Raw genomic sequence first — 9747 nt, forward strand, 5'->3', positions numbered from 1 at the left:
ATTACAATTTATGAGTGATTCGTGAACAGTGCGATTTTATCTATTTGCATTGAACATTAAGTACAGTTGTCGTGGCCGAGTGGTTAAGGCGACAGATTAGAAATCTGTTGGGCTCTGCCCGCGTAGGTTCGAATCCTGTCGACAACGCTGAAATAAATTACAATTTATGAGTGATTCGGGAAAAGTGCGAATTTATCTATTTTCATTTAACATTAAGTACAGTTGTCGTGGCCGAGTGGTTAAGGCGACAGACTCGAAATCTGTTGGGCTCTGCCCGCGGAGGTTCGAATCCTGCCGACAACGCTGAAATAAATTACAATTTATGAGTGATTCGTGAATAGTGCCACTTTAACTATTTGCATTGAACATTAAGCACAGTTGTCGTGGCCGAGTGGTTAAGGCGACAGACTAGAAATCTGTTGGGCTCTGCCCGCGTAGGTTCGAATCCTGCCGACAACGATGAAATAAATTACAATTTATGAGTGATTCGTGAATAGTGCGATTTTATCTATTTGCATTGAAAATTAAGCACAGTTGTCGTGGCCGAGTGGTTAAGGCGACAGACTAGAAATCTGTTGGGCTCTGCCCGCGTAGGTTCGAATGCTGCCGACAACGCTCAAATAAATTACAATTTATGAGTGATTCGTGAAAAGTGCAACTTTAACTATTTGCATTGAACATTAAGTACAGTTGTCGTGGCCGAGTGGTTAAGGCGACAGACTAGAAATCTGTTGGGCTCTGCCCGCGTAGGTTCGAATCCTGCCGACAACGCTGAAATAAATTACAATTTATGAGTGATTCGTGAATAGTGCGATTTTATCTATTTGCATTGAACATTAAGTACAGTTGTCGTGGCCGAGTGGTTAAGGCGACAGATTAGAAATCTGTTGGGCTCTGCCCGCGTAGCTTCGAATCCTGCCGACAACGCTGAAATAAATTACAATTTATGAGTGATTCGTGAACAGTGCGATTTTATCTATTTGCATTGAACATTAAGCACAGTTGTCGTGGCCGAGTGGTTAAGGCGACAGATTAGAAATTTGTTGGGCTCCACCCGCGTAGGTTCGAATCCTGCCGACAACGCTCAAATAAAATTACAATTTATGAGTGATTCGGAAAAAGTGCGAATTTATCTATTTGCATTTAACATTAAGTACAGTTGTCGTGGCCGAGTGGTTAAGGCGACAGATTAGAAATATGTTGGGCTCTGCCCGCGTAGGTTCGAATCCTGTCGACAACGCTCAAATAAATTACAATTTATGAGTGATTCGTGAATAGTGCGATTTTATCTATTTGCATTGAACATTAAGTACAGTTGTCGTGGCCGAGTGGTTAAGGCGACAGACTTGAAATCTGTTGGGCTCTGCCCGCGTAGGTTCGAATCCTGCCGACAACGCTCAAATAAAATTACAATTTATGAGTGATTCGGGAAAAGTGCGAATTTATCTATTTTCATTTAACATTAAGTACAGTTGTCGTGGCCGAGTGGTTAAGGCGACAGACTAGAAATCTGTTGGGCTCTGCCCGAGTAGGTTCGAATGCTGCCGACAAAGGTGAAATAAATTACAATTTATGAGTGATTCGGGAAAAGTGCGAATTTATCTATTTGCATTTAACATTAAGTACAGTTGTCGTGGCCGAGTGGTTAAGGCGACAGACTCGAAATCTGTTGGGCTCTGCCCGCGGAGATTCGAATCCTGCCGACAACGCTGAAATAAATTACAATTTATGAGTGATTCGTGAATAGTGCCACTTTAACTATTTGCATTGAACATTAAGCACAGTTGTCGTGGCCGAGTGGTTAAGGCGACAGACTAGAAATCTGTTGGGCTCTGCCCGCGTAGGTTCGAATCCTGCCGACAACGCTGAAATAAATTACAATTTATGAGTGATTCGTGAATAGTGCGATTTTATCTATTTGCATTGAAAATTAAGCACAGTTGTCGTGGCCGAGTGGTTAAGGCGACAGACTAGAAATCTGTTGGGCTCTGCCCGCGTAGGTTCGAATCCTGCCGACAACGCTCAAATAAAATTACAATTTATGAGTGATTCGGGAAAAGTGCGAATTTATCTATTTTCATTTAACATTAAGTACAGTTGTCGTGGCCGAGTGGTTAAGGCGACAGACTAGAAATCTGTTGGGCTCTGCCCGCGTAGGTTCGAATGCTGCCGACAACGCCCAAATAAAATTACAATTTATGAGTGATTCGTGAATAGTGCCACTTTAACTATTTGCATTGAACATTAAGCACAGTTGTCGTGGCCGAGTGGTTAAGGCGACAGACTAGAAATCTGTTGGGCTCTGCCCGCGTAGGTTCGAATGCTGCCGACAAAGGTGAAATAAATTACAATTTATGAGTGATTCGGGAAAAGTGCGAATTTATCTATTTGCATTTAACATTAAGTACAGTTGTCGTGGCCGAGTGGTTAAGGCGACAGACTAGAAATCTGTTGGGCTCTGCCCGAGTAGGTTCGAATGCTGCCGACAAAGGTGAAATAAATTACAATTTATGAGTGATTCGGGAAAAGTGCGAATTTATCTATTTGCATTTAACATTAAGTACAGTTGTCGTGGCCGAGTGGTTAAGGCGACAGACTAGAAATCTGTTGGGCTCTGCCCGCGTAGGTTCGAATGCTGCCGACAACGCCCAAATAAAATTACAATTTATGAGTGATTCGTGAATAGTGCCACTTTAACTATTTGCATTGAACATTAAGCACAGTTGTCGTGGCCGAGTGGTTAAGGCGACAGACTAGAAATCTGTTGGGCTCTGCCCGCGTAGGTTCGAATCCTGCCGACAACGCTGAAATAAATTACAATTTATGAGTGATTCGTGAATAGTGCGATTTTATCTATTTGCATTGAAAATTAAGCACAGTTGTCGTGGCCGAGTGGTTAAGGCGACAGACTAGAAATCTGTTGGGCTCTGCCCGCGTAGGTTCGAATGCTGCCGACAACGCTCAAATAAATTACAATTTATGAGTGATTCGTGAAAAGTGCAACTTTAACTATTTGCATTGAACATTAAGTACAGTTGTCGTGGCCGAGTGGTTAAGGCGACAGACTAGAAATCTGTTGGGCTCTGCCCGCGTAGGTTCGAATCCTGCCGACAACGCTGAAATAAATTACAATTTATGAGTGATTCGTGAATAGTGCGATTTTATCTATTTGCATTGAACATTAAGTACAGTTGTCGTGGCCGAGTGGTTAAGGCGACAAATTAGAAATCTGTTGGGCTCTGCCCGCGTAGGTTCGAATCCTGCCGACAACGCTCAAATAAAATTACAATTTATGAGTGATTCGGGAAAAGTGCGAATTTATCTATTTGCATTTAACATTAAGTACAGTTGTCGTGGCCGAGTGGTTAAAGCGACAGACTCGAAATCTGTTGGGCTCTGCCCGCGTAGGTTCGAATCCTGCCGACAACGCTGAAATAAATTACAATTTATGAGTGATTCGTGAATAGTGCGATTTTATCTATTTGCATTGAAAATTAAGCACAGTTGTCGTGGCCGAGTGGTTAAGGCGACAGACTAGAAATCTGTTGGGCTCTGCCCGCGTAGGTTCGAATGCTGCCGACAACGCTCAAATAAATTACAATTTATGAGTGATTCGTGAAAAGTGCAACTTTAACTATTTGCATTGAACATTAAGTACAGTTGTCGTGGCCGAGTGGTTAAGGCGACAGACTAGAAATCTGTTGGGCTCTGCCCGCGTAGGTTCGAATCCTGCCGACAACGCTGAAATAAATTACAATTTATGAGTGATTCGTGAATAGTGCGATTTTATCTATTTGCATTGAACATTAAGTACAGTTGTCGTGGCCGAGTGGTTAAGGCGACAAATTAGAAATCTGTTGGGCTCTGCCCGCGTAGGTTCGAATCCTGCCGACAACGCTCAAATAAAATTACAATTTATGAGTGATTCGGGAAAAGTGCGAATTTATCTATTTGCATTTAACATTAAGTACAGTTGTCGTGGCCGAGTGGTTAAAGCGACAGACTCGAAATCTGTTGGGCTCTGCCCGCGTAGGTTCGAATCCTGCCGACAACGCTCAAATAAATTACAATTTATGAGTGATTCGTGAATAGTGCCACTTTAACTATTTGCATTGAACATTAAGTACAGTTGTCGTGGCCGAGTGGTTAAGGCGACAGACTAGAAATCTGTTGGGCTCCGCCCGCGTAGGTTCGAATCCTGCCGACAACGCTGAAATAAAATTACAATTTATGAGTGATTCGGGAAAAGTGCGATTTTATCTATTTGCATTGAACATTAAGTACAGTTGTCGTGACCGAGTGGTTAAGGCGACAGACTAGAAATCTGTTGGGCTCCGCCCGCGTAGGTTCGAATCCTGCCGACAACGCTCAAATAAATTACAATTTATGAGTGATTCGTGAATAGTGCAACTATAACTATTTGCATTTAACATTAAGCACAGTTGTCGTGGCCGAGTGGTTAAGGCGACAGACTAGAAATCTGTTGGGCTCTGCCCGCGTAGGTTCGAATGCTGCCGACAACGCTGAAATAAATTACAATTTATGAGTGATTCGTGAATAGTGCGATTTTATCTATTTGCATTGAACATTAAGTACAGTTGTCGTGGCCGAGTGGTTAAGGCGACAGATTAGAAATCTGTTGGGCTCTGCCCGCGTAGGTTCGAATCCTGCCGACAACGCTCAAATAAAATTACAATTTATGAGTGATTCGGGAAAAGTGCGATTTTATCTATTTGCATTGAACATTAAGCAAAGTTGTCGTGGCCGAGTGGTTAAGGCGACAGACTCGAAATCTGTTGGGCTCTGCCCGCGTAGGTTCGAATCCTGCCGACAACGCTCAAATAAAATTACAATTTATGAGTAATTCGGGAAAAGTGCGATTTTCACTGTTTGCATTGATCATTAAGCACAATTGTCGTGGTCGAGTGGTTAAGTGGTCACTTCCCAATAGAATGAAACTTTTGTACCGGCAAAACGGCGATTGTGACGTTTTCGCACTCAAAGCGTCATATTAAAAAAATTAAGAAATTTTCCCGTTCAATGTGCATGTGACGCCGATGTGGACTATTTTGTTAATATTTTGGCGATAGCCGGTTCCAGGTCTAGGCTTAGTTGTAAGTTTTGTGTGGGTTTGAATTTTTGGTATTTTGGAATATTTTTCTTAAAATTTTAAGATAAAAACTTGTTGTAAAGTTTAGGCAGTTGTCATAGAAAACTGGTTACATGGATTCTGTCTAAATTAAGACTGTAGGCAGTCAAAACCTAGGTCTCGCTGCAAGCCAAAATTCAGGATAAGTTTATGATGTAGTTTTGCGATGGTAGCTTCTTGATTTAATGTAGGGGAAGGTGGGGTAAAGCCGACCAACTTGGTAAAGTGGCACACCCCTCTTATTTTCTTAATAAAGTTTTTTAAGCGCGCGGATACCACTAAGTTTAGTGAAGCATGACATAACGTGGTTGCACACGCCATTATTCGAGGTTACGTGGAAAAACAGGCAAGAAAAGGCACGGAATTCGTTTTTTGTACTCTCTGATCTATTGAAAGGTATGTCTTGTAACTTAGACTTTATTTTACAAACATAAGGTAGACGTTTGGTTGAATGGTAGAAAGAAGTTTTACTGAATCACGTACGCATTACATAGGGGTGGGGGTAAAGTGGACCTATGATCCTGATCCTGATCCTGATCCTGATCCATATTGATCCTGTTCCAACCAACACCGAATCTTACTCCGTTAATGTTAGTTCAACTAGCATTGACTTGTGTGATGGCAGAAATATTGGCTTAGATGCGGCTGGTCTTCCCGAGATGCCTGAATCGTTACCTGCACAGCCAATAGATGTAGCCCAACCGGCCTCTCCTGAAGATGCAAATTTCAGTTTCACAATTATAAGTCCTGTTGAACTGCTTCCTATGCCGAAAGCAGCTCACACTCGCCAAAAGAGGAAGTCTAAGACAGGTGCAACTGCTATTTTAACCAGTTCACCATACAAGAAGCAGTTGGCTGCAACGAATCGTAGTCAATCCGCGGTATCTGGCAACAGCAGTAAAATAAGTTCATCGAAAAAGCGTTCTATGAAGAAAGCTAAGGTTTCCAGGTCATCAATGCAGCAGAAGGACACAGTCGATGAAAGTGATAACAACGTAGATGCAGAATGCTTTTACTGCAACGAAATGTATTGCAAATCATCCTAGAATGATGGGTGGATCCAGTGCTCCAAATGCATGCGATGGGCGCATGAAGCCTGCTCTGGGTGTAATGAAGAGGATGACAACATTATTTGTGAATTAAGTTTTTAAAAATTGATGGTGAACTGCGATTACTTTCATAACTACTTCGCTTATGATGACAATTTGTAAATAAATTGATTGTGATGTGGAACAAATTGCCTTGTTTACTCAAAACTTACGGTGGTCCACTTTAGCCCACATGTGTGGGGTAAAGTGGACTATTGGGGGTTCTTTTAAATCAAAAAAAAGTTATGTAAGAAAGCAAGCAATCAATAAAAGGGCACTTCAAAAATTAGCGAAATACCTTTGATTTAACTCTCAAAACAAAAAAGTCAAATGTTTTGGTGAAATCAGTGAATTGTAACGATTTAAGACTTAGGTGGTCCGCTTTACCCCACCCTCCCCTACTTTCCATTGAAAAACCTATCCTTTTGAATTGGAACATGACCCCTTAAGGCGACAGACTAGCAATCTGTTTGGTTCTGCCCTCGAAGTTTCGAATTCTGTTCACAACGCTGGAAAAAAATGACGTTTTCATAAGTGTTTCGGGAAAAGTACGATTTTATCTATTTGCATTGAACATTAAGCCCCGTTTTTCGTGGCCGAGTGGTTAAGGCGACAGACTTGAAATCTGTTGGGATCTGCACGCGTAGGTTCGAATCCTGTCGACAACGCTGAAATAAAATTACAATTTATGAGTGATTCGTGAAAAGTGTCAATTTCAATATTTGCATTGAACATTAAGCACAGTTGTCGTGGCCGAGTGGTTAAGGCGACAGATTAGAAATCTGTTGGGCTCTGCCCGCGTAGGTTCGAATCCTGCCGACAACGCTGAAATAAATTACAATTTATGAGTGATTCGGGAAAAGTGCGAATTTATCTATTTTCATTTAACATTAAGTACAGTTGTCGTGGCCGAGTGGTTAAGGCGACAGACTTGAAATCTGTTGGGCTCTGCCCGCGTAGGTTCGAATCCTGCCGACAACGCTCAAACAAAATTACGTTTTCATGAGTGATTCGAGAATAGTGCGATTATATCTATTTGCATTGAACATTAAGTACTGTTGTCGTGGCCGACAGGTTAAGGCGACAGACGAGAAATCTGTTGGGCTCTGCCCGCGTAGGTTCGAATCCTGCCGACAACGCTGAAATAAATTACAATTTATGAGTGATTCGTGAAAAGTGCCACTTTAACTATTTGCATTGAACATTAAGTACAGTTGTCGTGGCCGAGTGGTTAAGGCGACAGACTTGAAATCTGTTGGGCTCTGCCCGCGTAGGTTCGAATCCTGCCGACAACGCTCAAATAAAATTACAATTTATGAGTGATTCGGGAAAAGTGCGATTTTATCTATTTGCATTGAACATTAAGCACAGTTGTCGTGGCCAAGTGGTTAAGGCGACAGACTCGAAATCTGTTGGGCTCTGCCCGCGTAGGTTCGAATCCTGCCGACAACGCTGAAATAAAATTACAATTCATGAGTGATTCGAGAAAAGAGCGATTTTATCTATTTGCATTGAACATTAAGCACAGTTGTCGTGGCCGAGTGGTTAAAGCGACAGACTAGAAATCTGTTATGCTCTGCCCGCGTAGGTTCGAATCCTGCCGACAACGCTCAAATAAAATTACAATTTATGAGTGATTCGAGAAAAGAACGATTTTATCTATTTGCATTGAACATTAAGTACAGTTGTCGTGGCCGAGTAGTTAAGGTGACAAACTAGAAATCTGTTAGGCTCTGCCCGCGTAGGTTCGAATCCTGCCGACAACGCTGAAATAAATTACAATTTATGAGTGATTCGTGAATAGTGCGATTTTATCTATTTGCATTGAACATTAAGTACAGTTGTCGTGGCCGAGTGGTTAAGGCGACAGACTAGAAATTTGTTGGGCTCTGCCCGCGTAGGTTCGAATCCTGCCGACAACGCTCAAGTAAAATTACAATTTATGAGTGATTCGGGAAAAGTGCGATTTTCAGTATTTGCATTGAACATTAAGCAAAGTTGTCGTGGCCGAGTGGTTAAGGCGACAGACTTGAAATCTGTTGGGCTCTGCCCGCGTAGCTTCGAATCCTGTCGACAAAGCTGAAATAAAATTACGTTTTCATGAGTGATTCGAAAAAAGAGCGATTTTATCTATTTGCATTGAACATTAAGTACAGTTGTCGTGGCCTAGTGGTTAAGGCGATAGACTAGAAATTTGTTGGGCTCTGCCCGCGTAGGTTCGAATCCTGCCGTAAACGCTGAAATAAATTACAATTTATGAGTGATTCGTGAAAAGTGCAACTTTAACTATTTGCATTGAACATTAAGTACAGTTGTCGTGGCCGAGTGGTTAAGGCGACAGACTAGAAATCTGTTGGGCTCTGCCCGCGTAGGTTCGAATCCTGCCGACAACGCTCAAATAAATTACAATTTATGAGTGATTCGTGAATAGTGCGATTTTATCTATTTGCATTGAACATTAAGTACAATTGTCGTGGCCGAGTGGTTAAGGCGACAGACTAGAAATCTGTTGGGCTCTGCCCGCGTAGGTTCGAATCCTGCCGACAACGTTCAAATAAAATTACAATTTATGAGTGATTCGGGAAAAGTGCGATTTTATCTATTTGCATTGAACATTAAGCAAAGTTGTCGTGGCCAAGTGGTTAAGGCGACAGACTCGAAATCTGTTGGGCTCTGCCCGCGTAGGTTCGAATCCTGCCGACAACGCTCAAATAAAATTACAATTTATGAGTAATTCGGGAAAAGTGCGATTTTCACTGTTTGCATTGATCATTAAGCACAATTGTCGTGGTCGAGTGGTTAAGTGGTCACTTCCCAATAGAATGAAACTTTTGTACCGGCAAAACGGCGATTGTGACGTTTTCGCACTCAAAGCGTCATATTAAAAAAATTAAGAAATTTTCCCGTTCAATGTGCATGTGACGCCGATGTGGACTATTTTGTTAATATTTTGGCGATAGCCGGTTCCAGGTCTAGGCTTAGTTGTAAGTTTTGTGTGGGTTTGAATTTTTGGTATTTTGGAATATTTTTCTTAAAATTTTAAGATAAAAACTTGTTGTAAAGTTTAGGCAGTTGTCATAGAAAACTGGTTACATGGATTCTGTCTAAATTAAGACTGTAGGCAGTCAAAACCTAGGTCTCGCTGCAAGCCAAAATTCAGGATAAGTTTATGATGTAGTTTTGCGATGGTAGCTTCTTGATTTAATGTAGGGGAAGGTGGGGTAAAGCCGACCAACTTGGTAAAGTGGCACACCCCTCTTATTTTCTTAATAAAGTTTTTTAAGCGCGCGGATACCACTAAGTTTAGTGAAGCATGACATAACGTGGTTGCACACGCCATTATTCGAGGTTACGTGGAAAAACAGGCAAGAAAAGGCACGGAATTCGTTTTTTGTACTCTCTGATCTATTGAAAGGTATGTCTTGTAACTTAGACTTTATTTTACAAACATAAGGTAGACGTTTGGTTGAATGGTAGAAAGAAGTTTTACTGAATCACGTACGCATTACA

At 41.7% G+C, this 9747-nt stretch overlaps 31 non-coding genes across 31 annotated transcripts; all 31 read left to right on the forward strand.

Moving 5' to 3' along the window:
* Window positions 1-65: 65 nt before the first annotated feature.
* Window positions 66-147, forward strand: Trnas-aga (transfer RNA serine (anticodon AGA)). The gene has a single exon. It is a non-coding gene; the product is annotated as a tRNA-Ser (tRNA).
* Window positions 148-221: 74 nt separating this feature from the next.
* Trnas-cga (transfer RNA serine (anticodon CGA)) lies at window positions 222-303 on the forward strand. Its single transcript has one exon. It is a non-coding gene; the product is annotated as a tRNA-Ser (tRNA).
* Window positions 304-377: 74 nt separating this feature from the next.
* On the forward strand, window positions 378-459 carry Trnas-aga (transfer RNA serine (anticodon AGA)). Its single transcript has one exon. It is a non-coding gene; the product is annotated as a tRNA-Ser (tRNA).
* Window positions 460-533: 74 nt separating this feature from the next.
* Window positions 534-615, forward strand: Trnas-aga (transfer RNA serine (anticodon AGA)). Its single transcript has one exon. It is a non-coding gene; the product is annotated as a tRNA-Ser (tRNA).
* A 74-nt stretch (window positions 616-689) lies between these two features.
* Window positions 690-771, forward strand: Trnas-aga (transfer RNA serine (anticodon AGA)). The gene has a single exon. It is a non-coding gene; the product is annotated as a tRNA-Ser (tRNA).
* A 543-nt stretch (window positions 772-1314) lies between these two features.
* Window positions 1315-1396, forward strand: Trnas-uga (transfer RNA serine (anticodon UGA)). The gene has a single exon. It is a non-coding gene; the product is annotated as a tRNA-Ser (tRNA).
* Window positions 1397-1783: 387 nt separating this feature from the next.
* On the forward strand, window positions 1784-1865 carry Trnas-aga (transfer RNA serine (anticodon AGA)). Its single transcript has one exon. It is a non-coding gene; the product is annotated as a tRNA-Ser (tRNA).
* Window positions 1866-1939: 74 nt separating this feature from the next.
* Window positions 1940-2021, forward strand: Trnas-aga (transfer RNA serine (anticodon AGA)). Its single transcript has one exon. It is a non-coding gene; the product is annotated as a tRNA-Ser (tRNA).
* A 75-nt stretch (window positions 2022-2096) lies between these two features.
* Window positions 2097-2178, forward strand: Trnas-aga (transfer RNA serine (anticodon AGA)). Its single transcript has one exon. It is a non-coding gene; the product is annotated as a tRNA-Ser (tRNA).
* Window positions 2179-2565: 387 nt separating this feature from the next.
* Window positions 2566-2647, forward strand: Trnas-aga (transfer RNA serine (anticodon AGA)). The gene has a single exon. It is a non-coding gene; the product is annotated as a tRNA-Ser (tRNA).
* A 75-nt stretch (window positions 2648-2722) lies between these two features.
* Window positions 2723-2804, forward strand: Trnas-aga (transfer RNA serine (anticodon AGA)). The gene has a single exon. It is a non-coding gene; the product is annotated as a tRNA-Ser (tRNA).
* Window positions 2805-2878: 74 nt separating this feature from the next.
* Window positions 2879-2960, forward strand: Trnas-aga (transfer RNA serine (anticodon AGA)). Its single transcript has one exon. It is a non-coding gene; the product is annotated as a tRNA-Ser (tRNA).
* A 74-nt stretch (window positions 2961-3034) lies between these two features.
* Trnas-aga (transfer RNA serine (anticodon AGA)) lies at window positions 3035-3116 on the forward strand. Its single transcript has one exon. It is a non-coding gene; the product is annotated as a tRNA-Ser (tRNA).
* Window positions 3117-3190: 74 nt separating this feature from the next.
* On the forward strand, window positions 3191-3272 carry Trnas-aga (transfer RNA serine (anticodon AGA)). The gene has a single exon. It is a non-coding gene; the product is annotated as a tRNA-Ser (tRNA).
* Window positions 3273-3347: 75 nt separating this feature from the next.
* Trnas-cga (transfer RNA serine (anticodon CGA)) lies at window positions 3348-3429 on the forward strand. Its single transcript has one exon. It is a non-coding gene; the product is annotated as a tRNA-Ser (tRNA).
* A 74-nt stretch (window positions 3430-3503) lies between these two features.
* Trnas-aga (transfer RNA serine (anticodon AGA)) lies at window positions 3504-3585 on the forward strand. The gene has a single exon. It is a non-coding gene; the product is annotated as a tRNA-Ser (tRNA).
* A 74-nt stretch (window positions 3586-3659) lies between these two features.
* Trnas-aga (transfer RNA serine (anticodon AGA)) lies at window positions 3660-3741 on the forward strand. The gene has a single exon. It is a non-coding gene; the product is annotated as a tRNA-Ser (tRNA).
* Window positions 3742-3815: 74 nt separating this feature from the next.
* Window positions 3816-3897, forward strand: Trnas-aga (transfer RNA serine (anticodon AGA)). Its single transcript has one exon. It is a non-coding gene; the product is annotated as a tRNA-Ser (tRNA).
* Window positions 3898-3972: 75 nt separating this feature from the next.
* Trnas-cga (transfer RNA serine (anticodon CGA)) lies at window positions 3973-4054 on the forward strand. The gene has a single exon. It is a non-coding gene; the product is annotated as a tRNA-Ser (tRNA).
* A 74-nt stretch (window positions 4055-4128) lies between these two features.
* Trnas-aga (transfer RNA serine (anticodon AGA)) lies at window positions 4129-4210 on the forward strand. Its single transcript has one exon. It is a non-coding gene; the product is annotated as a tRNA-Ser (tRNA).
* Window positions 4211-4441: 231 nt separating this feature from the next.
* Trnas-aga (transfer RNA serine (anticodon AGA)) lies at window positions 4442-4523 on the forward strand. Its single transcript has one exon. It is a non-coding gene; the product is annotated as a tRNA-Ser (tRNA).
* Window positions 4524-4597: 74 nt separating this feature from the next.
* Window positions 4598-4679, forward strand: Trnas-aga (transfer RNA serine (anticodon AGA)). The gene has a single exon. It is a non-coding gene; the product is annotated as a tRNA-Ser (tRNA).
* A 75-nt stretch (window positions 4680-4754) lies between these two features.
* Window positions 4755-4836, forward strand: Trnas-cga (transfer RNA serine (anticodon CGA)). Its single transcript has one exon. It is a non-coding gene; the product is annotated as a tRNA-Ser (tRNA).
* A 2144-nt stretch (window positions 4837-6980) lies between these two features.
* Window positions 6981-7062, forward strand: Trnas-aga (transfer RNA serine (anticodon AGA)). Its single transcript has one exon. It is a non-coding gene; the product is annotated as a tRNA-Ser (tRNA).
* Window positions 7063-7136: 74 nt separating this feature from the next.
* Window positions 7137-7218, forward strand: Trnas-uga (transfer RNA serine (anticodon UGA)). The gene has a single exon. It is a non-coding gene; the product is annotated as a tRNA-Ser (tRNA).
* Window positions 7219-7450: 232 nt separating this feature from the next.
* Trnas-uga (transfer RNA serine (anticodon UGA)) lies at window positions 7451-7532 on the forward strand. The gene has a single exon. It is a non-coding gene; the product is annotated as a tRNA-Ser (tRNA).
* A 75-nt stretch (window positions 7533-7607) lies between these two features.
* Window positions 7608-7689, forward strand: Trnas-cga (transfer RNA serine (anticodon CGA)). The gene has a single exon. It is a non-coding gene; the product is annotated as a tRNA-Ser (tRNA).
* A 388-nt stretch (window positions 7690-8077) lies between these two features.
* Trnas-aga (transfer RNA serine (anticodon AGA)) lies at window positions 8078-8159 on the forward strand. The gene has a single exon. It is a non-coding gene; the product is annotated as a tRNA-Ser (tRNA).
* Window positions 8160-8548: 389 nt separating this feature from the next.
* On the forward strand, window positions 8549-8630 carry Trnas-aga (transfer RNA serine (anticodon AGA)). Its single transcript has one exon. It is a non-coding gene; the product is annotated as a tRNA-Ser (tRNA).
* Window positions 8631-8704: 74 nt separating this feature from the next.
* Window positions 8705-8786, forward strand: Trnas-aga (transfer RNA serine (anticodon AGA)). The gene has a single exon. It is a non-coding gene; the product is annotated as a tRNA-Ser (tRNA).
* Window positions 8787-8861: 75 nt separating this feature from the next.
* On the forward strand, window positions 8862-8943 carry Trnas-cga (transfer RNA serine (anticodon CGA)). The gene has a single exon. It is a non-coding gene; the product is annotated as a tRNA-Ser (tRNA).
* Window positions 8944-9747: the final 804 nt, after the last annotated feature.

The sequence above is a fragment of the Clavelina lepadiformis genome, chromosome 2, assembly GCF_947623445.1.
Source record: "Clavelina lepadiformis chromosome 2, kaClaLepa1.1, whole genome shotgun sequence".
Classification (NCBI taxonomy): Eukaryota; Metazoa; Chordata; class Ascidiacea; order Aplousobranchia; family Clavelinidae; genus Clavelina; species Clavelina lepadiformis.